At 32.9% G+C, this 15,283-nt stretch overlaps 1 long non-coding RNA gene across 1 annotated transcript; it reads right to left on the reverse strand.

The window, feature by feature from the left end:
- LOC18609168 lies at positions 14,317-14,921 on the reverse strand. Its single transcript, XR_001926486.1, has 3 exons — positions 14,815-14,921; positions 14,646-14,731; positions 14,317-14,350 (listed from the first exon to the last, which is right to left on the reverse strand). It is a non-coding gene; the product is annotated as an uncharacterized LOC18609168 (long non-coding RNA).

Raw genomic sequence — 15,283 nt, forward strand, 5'->3', positions numbered from 1 at the left:
AAATACATCCTAAAATCTCTATTTGGACTAGTTCGAGGCTTTAATCGACTTAATTGTACCACTAGGTACGATACCGACTTTTAATGATTCTCCAAGGCATCCCAGTATGTATATATGCTATTAAGTACATGAATGACATGACAAGTATATAATAGAGTAGGGCTTGACATATTGCCTCTCCCCTGCTAGTACTAGGCTTTACAAGCATAAGCAACACATTCTTCGTTGAAGTTATATGCAATTGCCAATCATGTGGATCATCATTAGAGGCAAGACACTTAGATAACTTGTAATTTGCTATGATCTAGCTTGCTGCAAAAGAATTAAATTATGTTGGAACCTTGTGATTTTGACTCCAAGGCATTAAGGTATAAAGACCTTTATCTTCTAATTATGGTCAAGCTTGGTGTTGTTGATTGATTTTGTCCAAAGGAAAAGTTCTAAAATTCCATTGCATCATGTAATATAATTGCATGGCTTTTTCCCAACAAATAAAGTGACCCATGATCATAAAGTGTTAAGTGAAACATATATTTTATGAGTTTTCACCTAGTTGATCTAGGAGTTACATATGATTTAATTGATAAGTTCAATTATTATTTTCTTATTTAATAAGGAGGGCTATTAAGTCACGCACAATAGTTAGAGAAACCAAATTAAAAGATCTAATCATGCTCTTCAATTGGTTTTAAAATGCATAAATCACTTACATACAAGTTCAATCTTTTAGATTATATGATTGCTAGACATAATGAGTAACAACATATCACTCCATAGCATACTTGATGCTAGTAAGTTCATTAGGCCAAACTTCTTGAATTTGCATAGAAATTTGAGAATCGTTCTCAAAGCAAAATGTTAGCGTACAAGTTTCAATACACAATATATCAAGAGGGGGTGAATTGATATATTAAATATTTCTATGAAAATCTAAGAATAAAAGATTAAAACTTTTTCACCAAAAATATTTTCTATCATCCAAAAATAAATTCCCAACAATAAATCACTAAGTATAAAAATAATGAATCAAGATAAAACATTTTTCTTGAAATAAATGCTAGCTTTGAGAAATAAGAGAAAAATATTTTCCTAAGAGGAAGACAATAAATCAATATAAATCTACTTTACTAAGGCAAGTATAAGTAATAAATAATAATGCGAAAATTAAAAGAGACACAACAAACTTATAGTCATTCAGCTTTTTTGATGCCTACATCCACTCCCTTGGCAATCAAGGAATTTCAATCCATTATCAAGGATTCTTTCTTTTTAATGGGAAGCGATAACGCTTACACAATCCATAACAAGATTCTTGTTTTTTCACTAGATCAAGTGATAATCCATACAATCCATAAAGGGATTCTTGCTTTTTACAGAAATAAGTGGTAACCCACACAATCCGCAAAAGATTCTTGCTTTTTGATAAAAAGTGATAACCTTTATAAGATAGCTTTTCAAGGTTAAGCTAGAGCTTTTACAATGGAGTACAACTTTAAGCAAGAAAATGCCTCTACAAAGTTTGGGTGTTGAGATTTTAAGCTTGTTTATAGTGAGAGTGTTAGGATGAGCCATGCAGCCAATTAAGATTTGTTAAGGCTTGATTCCAATCATGCAACAATATCATTCACGTTGAATGATTAGAGGTTTTCCTTCATCAATAAGACATCAATTATAATGAGTTATAAGTCTAATTGGATGAAGTCCATGAGATTAATATGCCTTGTAAGGGAACTGTAATAGGTTACAGTTATGAGATCCTTATGCATCAAAGCATAATCTCAAAATATTCCTGGTCAATGTATCATTGAGATTGGACATCAATGATGCTTAGAGACTAGTATCTTTCATGTTCTTTACTTTGGAAGTATGCAATTGATCTCATAGCTTGAAGTATAGAGATACTTGGAACTAGAATATAGGTGCTTGCTTAAGAGAGCAAGTTCATTGAACTTGACCCACCATGAAAGTTGCATTTGGTATTTCACTCAAGTGTCTATGCAATACTTATCATGTGTCAGTTTTGTAAATACTCTTTAGACTTGAGACACCAGGTTGTCTTATGTGTGGAGTGCTATGATTTGATTTCATCCCTATGGATGCCTAACCAAGGATGCCAAAACATGATGCTTTTGGGTGTAGCATGAAGCATGCGAAGGCAAATGAGTGGTCAAGATAGGAATCATCACCCCAAGTGATTTAGGGGACATATCCTAGTCGTTCTTGGTTGATATTAACTTATTGAAGTCCTTGGCAAAAATGACTTAAAGATAATGAAAGGAGTTTCATAAGTCTTTATAAAGCTGATGATCAAACTTTCAGAACGAATATGGAGATCAATAAGAGTAAACACTGCACCATGCTCTTATCATCTCAGGAATATATGATGAGGGAATGAATTACACTAAAAGGTTGATCACTGAAAAGTTGAGTCAAACCATCTTGACTCTTCTAACATTTAGGCGGCCATGATGGATTGCTAGATCCCAATCTTGGTCTATGAACTCTAGGTAGTTGACTTGATTAATGATAAATTTAAAATAGTTTAAATTTATCTAATTCTAAGTTTAACTTAAGAATTATATATTGAGTTCATTGCCAACATGTTAAAAGCCTAATAGGTCACACACCTAAAATGAATGTTGAAAATAAAATGGGAGAGATGATTAAGTTGGACTTAATCAAATTAGAAGATAAGAGCTTCTCAAGCACTTGGTTAAAATTGTTTAATTAAGTTATGCCTAATTAATTAAATTGTTTAATTAAGTCATTGGACCTAACTAATTAAATTGTTTAATTAAGTCATGGGTCTAGTTGATTAAAATTGTTTAATTAAGTCATTGGGCCTAATTGATTAAAATTGTTTAATTAAATTGTTGGGCTTAATTAATTAAATTGTTTAATTAAGTTATTGGGCCTAATTGATTAAATTAAACAATTAAGTTAACTACGCTTCTTAAGGACTTAATTAAATTATTTAATCAAATTATTAGATTAATTGGTAATTACAAAATAACTTTTTAATTAAGGTTTAAAATTAAGCCAAGGAATAAATACCATGCTATAGTCTCCAAACAAAATGAGAGAGAACGACTAAAAAATTAAGAAAATGGCACATTAGAAATTCCTTTTGCCTTGCTACTCCTTGTGTGAAGAAAAAAATAGTTTTTCATTCACTTGATTTCTTTTAAGTGTTCAGCCCCAAAATTTTGTGTGGATTATGAGTTTATGAAACTCATCTTTGCTAGCACATTGTCAAGGCATAGAACTCCCAACCCTTAAAGAAGGATTTTCTAATTCATTAGTGTGGATCACATTAGAGGCTACACAAAGATTCCTTGGACAACTTTGGTTTGCAACAATCGGGCTGAGGTGGTTGAGTTTTTTGAAGGCTAATTTGGTGGTTTAACAAAAGATTCATCAACCTTTGTTATTTAGGTAAACTTGATATAATCATATATATATTATTTTTAATTTAATTCTATACTCAATTTGGCATGAAAGAGATCTTAAGAGGGTGATGTGTAATTTAATTTTTTACAATTATTTTCATTGCATTTTATTTGTATTTGATGCATGATCAGCCCTCACCTAATAGAAAGAAGAAATTTCAGCTTGATTTGAGCAAGGATTCAACATTGAAAGCTTGATGAAAGACTAAAAATAAGCTAGATAATGAAGCTAAACTTGTGGGCAGTCGCTTTAGGGTTTCAAGCTTTGGTTCAAGTCTTCTCCTACTTCAAAATGGCTCAAATGCGTCTCTTTATAGCTAAGGCATAATTAGAGCCGTTAGACACAAATTTGAATCAAATTTGGTCATTATTAAAACTTGAGGGTTGACTACAACGCTTCTAGAGTCAACTATGTTCTTCAAATTTCTTAATTAGGACTTCCATAGTCGAGTATAATCTTCCTCTAATAGATCCACTCCCAAAAAGCGTATGTTTTTCAAATCTGGCCTTTTATAGTCGACTATGCCTCTCTTATAATCAACCAAGGCTTCTTAAAGTTGACTTCCTCTAGCCTTTGACTTGACAAAGTTGACTATACCTCTTTTATAGTCAACTATGGCTGTTCTTCAACTTGATTTTCTTGATCTTTCTGGAACAAGGTCAACTATGCTTCTTTTGTAGTCAACTATGGCTATTTTGAACTTGATTTTCTTGATCTTTCTTGAACAAGATCTACTATGCGTCCTTTCTAGTCAACTCAGGCTTTATGATCTTCAAGTTTTTTACTCTTTCAGCCTTCAAATCGACTTAAGCTTCTCTAGATAGACTATTGGCTTGTGTCTTGAAGTTCCCTTAGCTTTTTAATGCTTCTCTCCAACTACTTCTTTTTTGCCTTGCACCTATATTCAAATAACATTACAAGGCATGTTTGCTCTTGCATTCTTAGTTGAATATGCATTGTTTGAAAGCTTATAAGATGTTTTCTAATAAAGCATGGTTTTTCAAACAAACATGTAACCTTAAGGGATTAAAAATGTAATTGAGACAATTTCAAATGCTTAATATTAAGTTCAAGAGAACATGTGATTTTGTCAAATCAAAACATGATGTAACTCAAGGCTAACAATCTCCCTCTTTTTAATATGACAAAAACATGAGCATATGTGAAACCCGTAGTTTTCGTTACTTGGATAAATTGGACAATTAATTTGGTAAGCTTAGGAAATGCTTTTGATGACTTAAAAACCTTAATTTCATCCTTGAGAATTTACAACTAAAAGTTATGGAGGTTGTGGAAAGGATTTAGAATGGGATTAGGCCTTTAAAGAAACAATTTTTGCAAATCTGGACCTAAGAAGTCGACCCTAGTGCATAAAGGGTCAACCTTGTGAAGTAAAAACAAAAGAAGTTCATGCATTCTAGTCCAAGATCTACTATAGACCCTTTATAGTCAATCTTATGAAAGAAAAATGGAAGAAACACGAACTTTATGGTCAAGGATTGACCCTAGACCCCTCATAGTTGATTTTAGACTGCCCAGTCAGCATAAAACAAGCTTAAAAGCCTAAAACCCAAAAATCGCTCATTTTGCTCACATCATCTTATTCTTCCACCCATTTTCTCTCAAATTTCACAACTTTCAAGACCTTCAAAGTCCAATATCAAATATTGGATTCTAAGTGCTAAAGGTAAGGATTTTCACTCCTAAAACTTGGTTTTGATGATTTTTTTTTTTACTCTCTAAAAATTAGCAATTTTTCTAGGTTTTCAAGATTTGTCTAAATCTCTCCACTATAAGCTTACCAACGAGGAAAAGTAGGTAAAATAAGTTGTTTAATTGTTGGGCATGAGGTTTGGATGAAATATTTATGGAAAATATTGGGAATAAGTGAAGATTAAATAAAGTTAGAAATAGGTATTCAAAGTATTCTGAAATTATTATGGGTTTTTCAAAACATTGATGATTAAACCTCATTTTTAGGTGCCATTAGAGTAATTTGAGTTTGTTGAAAAAGTCAAGCTCTCGACAAAAAGTCCCAAAAGTCAAAGGCAAGCTTCAAGAGATGGGTAGATACAACGTTTTTAATTATTTTAATATAATTAAGCATGCCTATTCTGCAACGTCGAATTAAAATGTATTTTGATAAACTTTGTGATGTCAACAATGGTTTTAAGTTTGTTTTATGAAATGCATGTATATTATGTAAATATGTTATTATATATATAATTTTGAGTATGGGGAACAAGCCTTTCAATTGTTTGATGCCTCAAAAATTGATATTTGTCTATGGTTATTTGGATGATTGATGATTTAGAAATTTGGAATAAAAAATGATTAGTTTTGCATAGACCCTAGCACCGGGTTAATTTGTCTTTGAGATTGATAATTTTGATTTAGTTTTTACTTCGAACTTCTATTATGTAAATGATTGAATTCATCCTTTGTTTAAAAATGGACTTTAAACATTTTGACTTTATTTTGTTTTCGGAACCCTTTGATCTTGGATGGTGAATGGATTCACCTTTTCATTTGGAAACGAATATTTGGATATTTGGAAACATAAAAAAAATGTTTTAGTGGAATCTACTTGAGTTATGGATCTGTAGCTAGTGACAGTAGCCACTAGCCATTGTGCATAATGCTTAGCTTTGATTGGGTAGTTAAAAAAGTCCTACACCCTTTGATCTGGTTTCGTTTGGTAGTTGATATGATCTTACCTCTTTTAAGATACAATCGATGACTATCATGCATTCGACCACTTTGGTGCTATGACACATTTTGTTTTAATTGTCCATGCTATCTAGCACTCCACAAACTATTTGTAATGATATTCAACTCTATGAAATTGGAATTTGATATTTGCTTCGACTTTCAACTTTGGAATTGATATTTCTGATTTTGGATTTTGATTTTTATATTCGTTTAGACTTTAGTCCTTGAATTTGGCAATTGTATCGACCATGGTGCTTGAGTTGTTAATTGATTTTATTTTGACAGTTGGATTTGGTATTTGTCTTGACTTTGATCTTTAGATTGGGTAATTGTCTCAACTTTGGTGTTTAGACTTGACTTACTCAATGTAATACAATTTATGTTATTTTTGAAATCCATTCATTTTCGTTAAGGATTTTCTAAAGGTGATGACATTATTTCATTTTCTTTGAAACTATACCTTTGTTTTCCTCAACATCTTCTACAAAAGCCTTTAGACCTAATACTTATAAATTGTTTACTTGAAAATACTTGAACGTTTTACAAATTCTTATTCTCATTTCAAAGGCTTATGAATGAAATTTCAACAAAACCTTATATAATCTTTTTAAATGAGTTTATGCCCGTCAAGACAATGGTATTGAAGCTTTCTTTTGACACGTGATCCTACTTGACACATAACTCACACCCCATGATGTTTGATTTTGCTCGGGGATTGAATTCCCATCTCTTTGAATAATTGTTATGGTTGAAAGGTAAACTTGGATACTATTTGAAATATATTACTTGCATTTATTTTAAAAGTATCTTTGATAAACACTTTCCCGTTTAGCTTGTTCCCCCTCCCCATATCTACTCATAGAGTTATTTTTAACTCACACAAGTAAGATGCACTTGTTTTGCAGATCAGTACTTACTTGAGCTTGATGTCCTTTGGAAGGAGCTACTTCCATAGACAACTTTATTAGGTTTTTAGTAAGGCATCTAATAGGCGTCATCCCTTTTGTTTCAAGTCATACTTCACTAGTTTTATTTGGTTTGGTCATTCATGTTTGACTGTCATGGATAATATTTTGTTGTGTCTTGTATTAAATGACATGTATTTCAAAAATTACCATGGGATGGCTACACTTTGTATATGCCACATGATGGCCTATATATATTACTTGATATGTGTTGCTTCCGCATTTTGAGCACGTTAGCAGGCAAACTAATATAACATATTCCTATATGATATAAAATGTTCTTGTATGTTTGATATACGGTTCCATGGTGACGAGTCCCATGAGGAAATTCTAAGCATTTGATTTATTTTTTCATCTTAGGCTTGCATGGGTTAAAGGGTCACTCCCATCAATACCTTTGTGTAGGTCATGGCCCTCGAATTTAAGTCGTGACAGCATATTGCATTTGAAATTTCTTGAAACCTCTACCTAACATAATTAGTCTCTATGCCCATGTTGCAAACACTGAATGTAAATGTGAAGGGAAATGAGTATGACCTTTGAAAAATTCTCCCCCTCAATATATGCATGAAATGTAAAAATGTTTTCAAGGAATATTCAACTAATATAAAGCATTTCAATGTGCTCACAAACCTTCTCCCATTTTGTATTATATTAAAAAGGAATAGAAGTGTGAGCTCAAGAGAAAATGATTAGTGATAATCAACAAGTATAAATAAGCATTAAATTCAATAATGATCTTTAACCATCAAATCAAATCATTGAGATATATTTCCATGCAAATATTCAATCAACAGAACAAGAAATATATCCAATCATCATGATATGAGAGCATTAAATCAAGATATATTCCCAATCAATATATATTCAAGCAAAGCATAGGGAAATATACTCATTTAGCATATTCAAAGATCATAACATATTTCTTCTCAAAATATTCAAGTATGAAGAAATATATTCAACCATTGTAATCAAGGCACATATAGATATTCTCAACCAAGATATATTTTCATGTAAGATATTCAATCAAGGCATTATGAAATATATCATAAATTGATCAACCAAGGATGCCACATATATACTTTTATAAGCAAATTGTGGACATTTTATCTTTTAAGTCCAAATTGAATAAGCATAGTCAAATATAAGGCATTTGTAAGTTTACATATAATGTGAACATGATTTATTGATATATGTGCAACTTGATATGCTACCATGTTCACATATTTATTTAACTAGATACTTAAGAAATCATGCAAATATATTTACAAATTTATATATAGACAACTATAGTATGAAGTATAACAATCACCTTTCAAGCATAAATGTAATAATGTGTTTAAGAGACATTACTAATGGCAATGAACACCACTTATTGAGATTTTCCCAAGATCATTGTTGAACATTTCAAGTGCTTAAAAATCATAGGACAATGTCAAAGGTCATCTCCCCCTTAAGTATTCACTAGATCAATTCCAACAAGGAGAAGGGATTTAATAATTAATCATACTAAAGCATAATCTTACCTTTGCTTGGATGGATCATGAGACAAATATGGGGATAAATCATGAGCATATGATAGATAAGTATTACAATAGATTTTCAACGTGTTAATCAAATGATCAAACATTCATGAAACTAGAAAAATATGAGTATTTAAATAAATATTTAATATATGCTTCAAACACTCATAATTTCAAGAATTGTATACATATTGGTTCCAATGCGTGTTTAAGATATCATTTTTGCATTAAGCACCTTTTTAATTTTCATCATGCATTGTCCAAGTGTCACACCCATTTTGTGGTGAGGAGCGAGCCAGCTCGACGGTAGGGGACTGAGGCTCGAGAAGAGGTGAGACAGCTCAAGGATGGGAGAGCAACAAGGGCTAAGACTCCAATTCGATGTCAAGACAACACTGTGGCTCAAAGGCATTGGCACTCGGGAGCAGATTAGGCGAGCAAGCCAGCAGGCAAACTGGGCACCCAAGCCAGCAAGAAAAAGGTACGCAGCATAGCAAGCAGACTGGCGTGAAATTGAGGCTCGTAGGCTACCCATGCAGTTTGTCTGAGGCGTGGGATCCACTGGCCAGCCCAGGGCCTACGGGGTAGCCGTTGCCTACCATTGGCAATAGTGGCTAGGGCACGTCAAGAGGGTCCAATAGGGCTCAAAACAACCCCTAGTGGTTAAGAATGGCCTTGTAATGGCTCTAAGGGGTCTAAGGCTTATAAATACCCCTTGAGCTCCCTCATTTGAGCCTAATGACTCTTGTACTTAAATTCTATGAAATAAAAGCTCTCTCTTTGTTCCCTAAGCTCTCTCTTTTTACTTGTGCTTGTCTTAAATGATCCTAATTTGTTTTAATTGAGTAGGCTACTAGCCTTTCTAAGAGCCCTTGAGTAAGGCAAAGGCTAGGCCGCACGGGTCAAGAGAAAACCCCCATGACACAAGCACTATCAATCAAGCATTTTATAGAAATTCTCTCAATTATATAAGAATGATAATTTATGAGAGAATTATATCAACAAAAGCATGTCATCATGAGAATATCATCATTTAACCCTTTGTGGGTACCTCTATTTCACAATATTTTCAAGCAAGCATTCGTTAAGGATTCTCCTAATTGTGTATGAATTATCAAATTAAGGAGAAGCTTTTTTATCAAAGTAAGATCATTACCAATAAAGCATTGCCAAGATATTTTGCACTTGTTGTAATCATACAAGAAAGTATTATAATCAAGTAGGCATACGCATGATTACATGTAATAACATGGCTCTCTTCATTAATTATGACTTCAATAACGTTCATAGAAATACAAGTAAGGTCTCAATTTAAAAAAAAATATGACTGCATTTATTAAGAACATGCAAGCATTGAATTTCATTCATGTATGCTATTTCTTAAAGATGCATGAGTGATACCAACTATCATGAAATATTGAAAATAAAGCACATATGTCACGACCCGGAACCTCCCTCAGGCCCATGACAATCGTCGCGATGTCCCGATTGACACTCATTATCCGGAATGCCAACCGGAACCCCGCAAGGCTTACATATCAGTTTTTTTCCTTTCCTATGAGCAATCATTGTTAAATATCGAATTTTTAGACAATATATACTATTTTAGATCAAAAACCATCAAAATAAAATTTTCGCCACACAGGGTATTTTGGTCATTTTTTCTCAAAAATTTCAAAACTGGCTAAAACGTAATACAAGTACAAAACACATAATTTATATTCAAAATGAGTTTAAAAGTCTACAATCTTCATTTAAAACGAAATTATGGTTATTTGGATATAATAAGAAAATAAAGAAATATTAAGGGAAAATATTCTATTTCTTATAAAACAATATTTTATAGAGTTATACGTGAATAATTTTATAGCGTAAAAGCTAAATTAATTCATACATACTGTAATACAGTAAGCCAAAATATTTAAGTTAATTTACAATAACAAGAGGGGCCCCGAATAAACAAAGTAAAGAGGACTGTGAACTTACGATTTGGAAAATGCAGATTCAATGGTAGTCCTCGATGAGATCAGCTTATCTACAGTCTATACTGAACCTTAAATGGGGGGAAAGGAGTTAGGTGAGATTTTGCAATCCCAATGAGTAAACAGACATTATCATAAATATCTAAAGGCGAGTAAAATGGAGGCAAGTTTAAACAACAAATTTCAACCCATTTCATAATGTTTCCAATTTATTTCTTAAACCATAAAATATTTGTAATTTACCAAAACAGTTGTTAAGGCTTATGTCTTTTATTAAAACAAGGCTCAAGCCAAAACTAATCCTCGGGGATACCTTGGCCGAGGCATCTAACCGAGTCCGCCAAGGGTGTTAAAATATTCACACGTGAAACACATTTTTATTTTTAAAACAAGCCGTCCCTTGGCGTTGGCCGAGTTACACATTCACGTGGGGGTTCGACGTGAAGTGAGCTCTAATACTACCCCAGGAGTTACCCTCCTCGCCTCTACAACCGGAGTAACTATATAACTGGGTTTACCGTGCCCCTCTAATAGGCAGTCCACGGAAACCCGTCACTGCAGTGACTAACCCACCAATTTTAATAAAATTTCGACAGTATAACGTGGCTTTTATTTATTTATCCAGCCTGCATAGTAAAAACAACTTACATAAATTTCCCAATGCACTCACAAAATATAGCCACATATACTCATTTCTCATAAGCCATTCCTAGGAAAATATATATTTTTCAAGTCAATTTGCAGCCTCCAATTACTCAATTTCATAATCAATACAATATATTTTTATTTGTCACATTTATTCCTAAAACATCAAAAATCCCGTTTTAATCTCGTTTTCATTTCATAAAATACATAAAGGGCATTTAAAAATAAACTCTAGATAATTTACAATAATAATAAGTTTACTCACCGTTTGTACAAACTAAAAGCTTTCTAAGCGCCCCGATCACTACTCGTCGGGTACGACTTCTTTGCCTTTTCCGGAAGGCTCTCCTCCTAGACACATTACAAAAATTTACACAATTCATCACATTGATGCTAAATCACTATATAATTAACTTAAATCCTATACTAATGCATGGTATGAAATGCAATAGCCTAAAACGGCTTAAACGCGGTATTAACCTATTTTTGGCACTTTGCCCGATAAATTGCTAACGCGCTCCATTTTAGCTCTAAATCATCCCATTCTCTCTCCAACATTTCTAACCATTAAATATCAGCCAATAACCTTCTAAAAACAACAAAATCAGCTCACTCCCTTCCTTGGAAAATTCGGCCAAAAATGGGACATTAACTCGGTTAATTTTCTACTTTGTTTTTCTATCACGTTTAATCGTTTTTCATCATTTTCTCTTCATTTTCCTTAGAATAAAATCAATTCATCATCATTGTACAGCATTGAGCATCCAGCCAAGAGTGGGTATTGTGAAAATTTAATGATTTCTTGCCCAATTTAATTTCTAAACACATTTAACTAACTAAAACTATCAATTTAACTAAAAATCAAAACCTAAAAATTTCAATTTCTCTCCCCTAGAATTTCGTCCAGCCCTTGATATCACTTTTTGATCTCTCTCCTCAAGCATGCTAAATGGAAATAAAGGCATAGGAAAGGTAGAAATCAAGCTAAAATCGAAAAATCTTACCGTTAGACGCGTAAACGGTCGAAAACCGCGAATTTCCCTTTGAATTTTCTTGTTTCTCTTTGGTTTTTCTTTTTTTCTTCCTTTCCTCTCTATTTCCTCTCTTGTTCTTCCTTATGGCCGGCCAGCACTTAAAATGGGGTTTAAATGGGCTGACTTTTCATTAAAATAATATTATTTCATTAAAAAAATGCCACGTGTCACTTTCCCATTGGCCCATTTTTAAAATTTCATCCATTTGTTTCCAAATTTTCACCATACACTTGTCCCACATATCCATAGCTTAGATAAAATTCTCAGACTTATCCAAAGTCTCGGTGGAGTAATTTTTGAAATTTACACTTTTGCCCCCGTAAAAGTCAAAAATTACATTTTTGCCCCAAAAATTGAAAAATTGCCCATAGACATATTTTTCATCCCTTATACTCATACCATTCTCCAATTTGTCAAATTTGATCTAAATTCTCTCAAAATCTCAAATTTTGTCCGTGGGTGGTAAAATTACGATTTTGCCCCTACACTCCAAAAATCACCAGAATTAAACTTTTTCACTTCCTATCATTAAATTATACTCCAAATAGTTAATCTTGGTCAAAAATTTCACTCCATGATCAAATTATTATCTTAGGTGGCAAAATGACGATTTTGCCCTTGAATATCAAAATTTCTAAATTTTACCCCAATTGAACCCTCGAACTCCGAACAATATTTTTAGTCATTCCTGGACTATAAAATATTGAATTTCATCCTACAATTCCTATTTGAACTAGTTCTAGGTTAAATCAATTTAAGTGTATTGTTAGGTACAATATCAGGTTTCGTCTATTCTTAGGTGCTTTTCTAGCGTAATAACATGCTACTCAATACATGTATGTCATGACATGTATTTATAGGGTCGGGTTTTACAACATAACTCATGAGCATATCAAGTCTAGACATTTAAGCATCAATGAATACCAATTGTTAAGATAAGCACTCATCCATGACTCATTAAGTATTTCTTGCTAACTTAAGTTATAGGCCATTTTTCGTCTTAAACCAAGTCTATCATGGTAGCTTATAAACTAAGATTGGGTATACACAAGTCTCCAAATCATATAATCATTTAAGCTCAAGGAAGACATAGTTGACATTCAAAGGATTTTTTAACTACGTCAACACAACATATCACTACCAAAAAACAGGCTATTTCCAATGGAATTTTTCGTTGGAAATAGCTTGATTTCCATTGGAAATAACATTTTCGACAGATTTCCAATGAAAAATTTCATTGGAAATTTCATCGGTAAAGGCCTCGTCGGTAATACTTTCCGTTGAAAATCCGTTGGAAATTTCTAACGAAAAATTCCGTTGAAAAAATTTGATTTTTGTTGGCTATCCCATTAGAATTCGGTTGGAAATTTCCAACGAAATTCTGTTAGAAACGAATGTGGAAATAATTCCGTTGGAAATTTCCAACAAAATTCCGTTGGAAACGAATGTGGAAATAATTTCGTTGGAAATTTCCAATGGAATTTCAATTGAAAAAGAGAATTCCCACGAAAAATTTCGTTGGAAATTTCCAACCGAAATTTTCATTGAAAATGTTTTTCCAACTAAAATTTCGGTAAAAAATTATCAATTTACATCCATAATTCCTATTCAAAATTTAGTCATTCATGCATTTTCATTATTAGAATGTAAAATACAAAGTAGTGGATAACAAGCTAGCAAGAAAAGCTCATGCAACCAGTTTAATTACATTGAAACAAACAACCCAAATAACACCCCATCATAATAGAATCATGGCCAAAATCAAAACAAAAAGCCAACAAACAATAATCATAATAGTTCTTTCTATTTTCATAACCAGAATCAAAGCCAAGCAATCAATAAAGTGTTGCATCTCATTCCTGGTTTCGCAAGTTGATAAACACAATGGTTCCATTACCGTCCAATGTTTGGTGCCCATGCAACAAAATAAACTTGATCTCCCTTATCACCAGGCAAAGCCAACTTTGCTATTGGCAGCCATCTGTGCTACTGGTAGCCATCTTTGATGAGCTGGATCAAATTCCCACACCTATGGAACTCTAAAATGAGTCTAAATTAACAATATAACAACACATCCACTTGTTTTTGTCAGTATACAAGTCACTCAAGAATAATGATAACAGGCAATCTCCTAACATCAAAATATAGGTGATCTCGGCTGCCAAACTTGCCCAGTTTTCAATAACATGGGATCCTGGAACTTAATAAACCAAACCAAATAAAGATACGCTGCATACTACAGAGACAATGCTCATGTATGGAACAAATTGATGCACCCCAATCCCATTATATTAAAGCAGAATTTAGCTGCAAGAAAAATGAATTTAAGAATACCTTGAGGGAATTGAGCTGTGGAGTATTAGAAGTGAAACCCAAAATAAAGCTTGATTCTTGGCCTTCACCCCTTAAAGGTTGTGTACCTATCAAAATTTACAATACCAATCGGCATTTTCAAAAAATTACCATCAAATCTAAGAATTAAAAATTCAAGGAAGAAAAAAACCTTCTACAAGCTCTTCCCATATGGATAAACTCCCATCTTCACAAATGCAAGCAACAGCATCCCCTAACTCATGAGGGATCCAAGCAACCTTCACAATGCTAGCTTCATTGGCCTAAAATTGAAGACAGCAACTCAAAAAATTGAGCCTAAAATGCAATAACTATTAAATAAAGGAAAATGATCAAAAAAAGAAACCAATCTTTCAAAAAAAAAACCAGATTCAAACAACAAAAAAAACCACAAATCAACCACCAAAAAAATCCTAAACTAGCAACCAATACCCATAACAAAAAAAATATATATATACATAAAATTTCAGAAAAATAGGAAATCGGAAGGGATAGGGTTCCTTTTCATCCTATGGTTTTTGTGTTTTAGATCTAATTTCTTCGGAGGGATTTGGACCGGTTGGAGGGTAGAGAAGCCTGGGTAGTGCCAGTTGGGCAAAAGAGGAAGAAGAAAAGGAAGT

Source organism: Theobroma cacao, chromosome 2 (genome assembly GCF_000208745.1).
Source record: "Theobroma cacao cultivar B97-61/B2 chromosome 2, Criollo_cocoa_genome_V2, whole genome shotgun sequence".
NCBI lineage: Eukaryota > Viridiplantae > Streptophyta > Magnoliopsida > Malvales > Malvaceae > Theobroma > Theobroma cacao.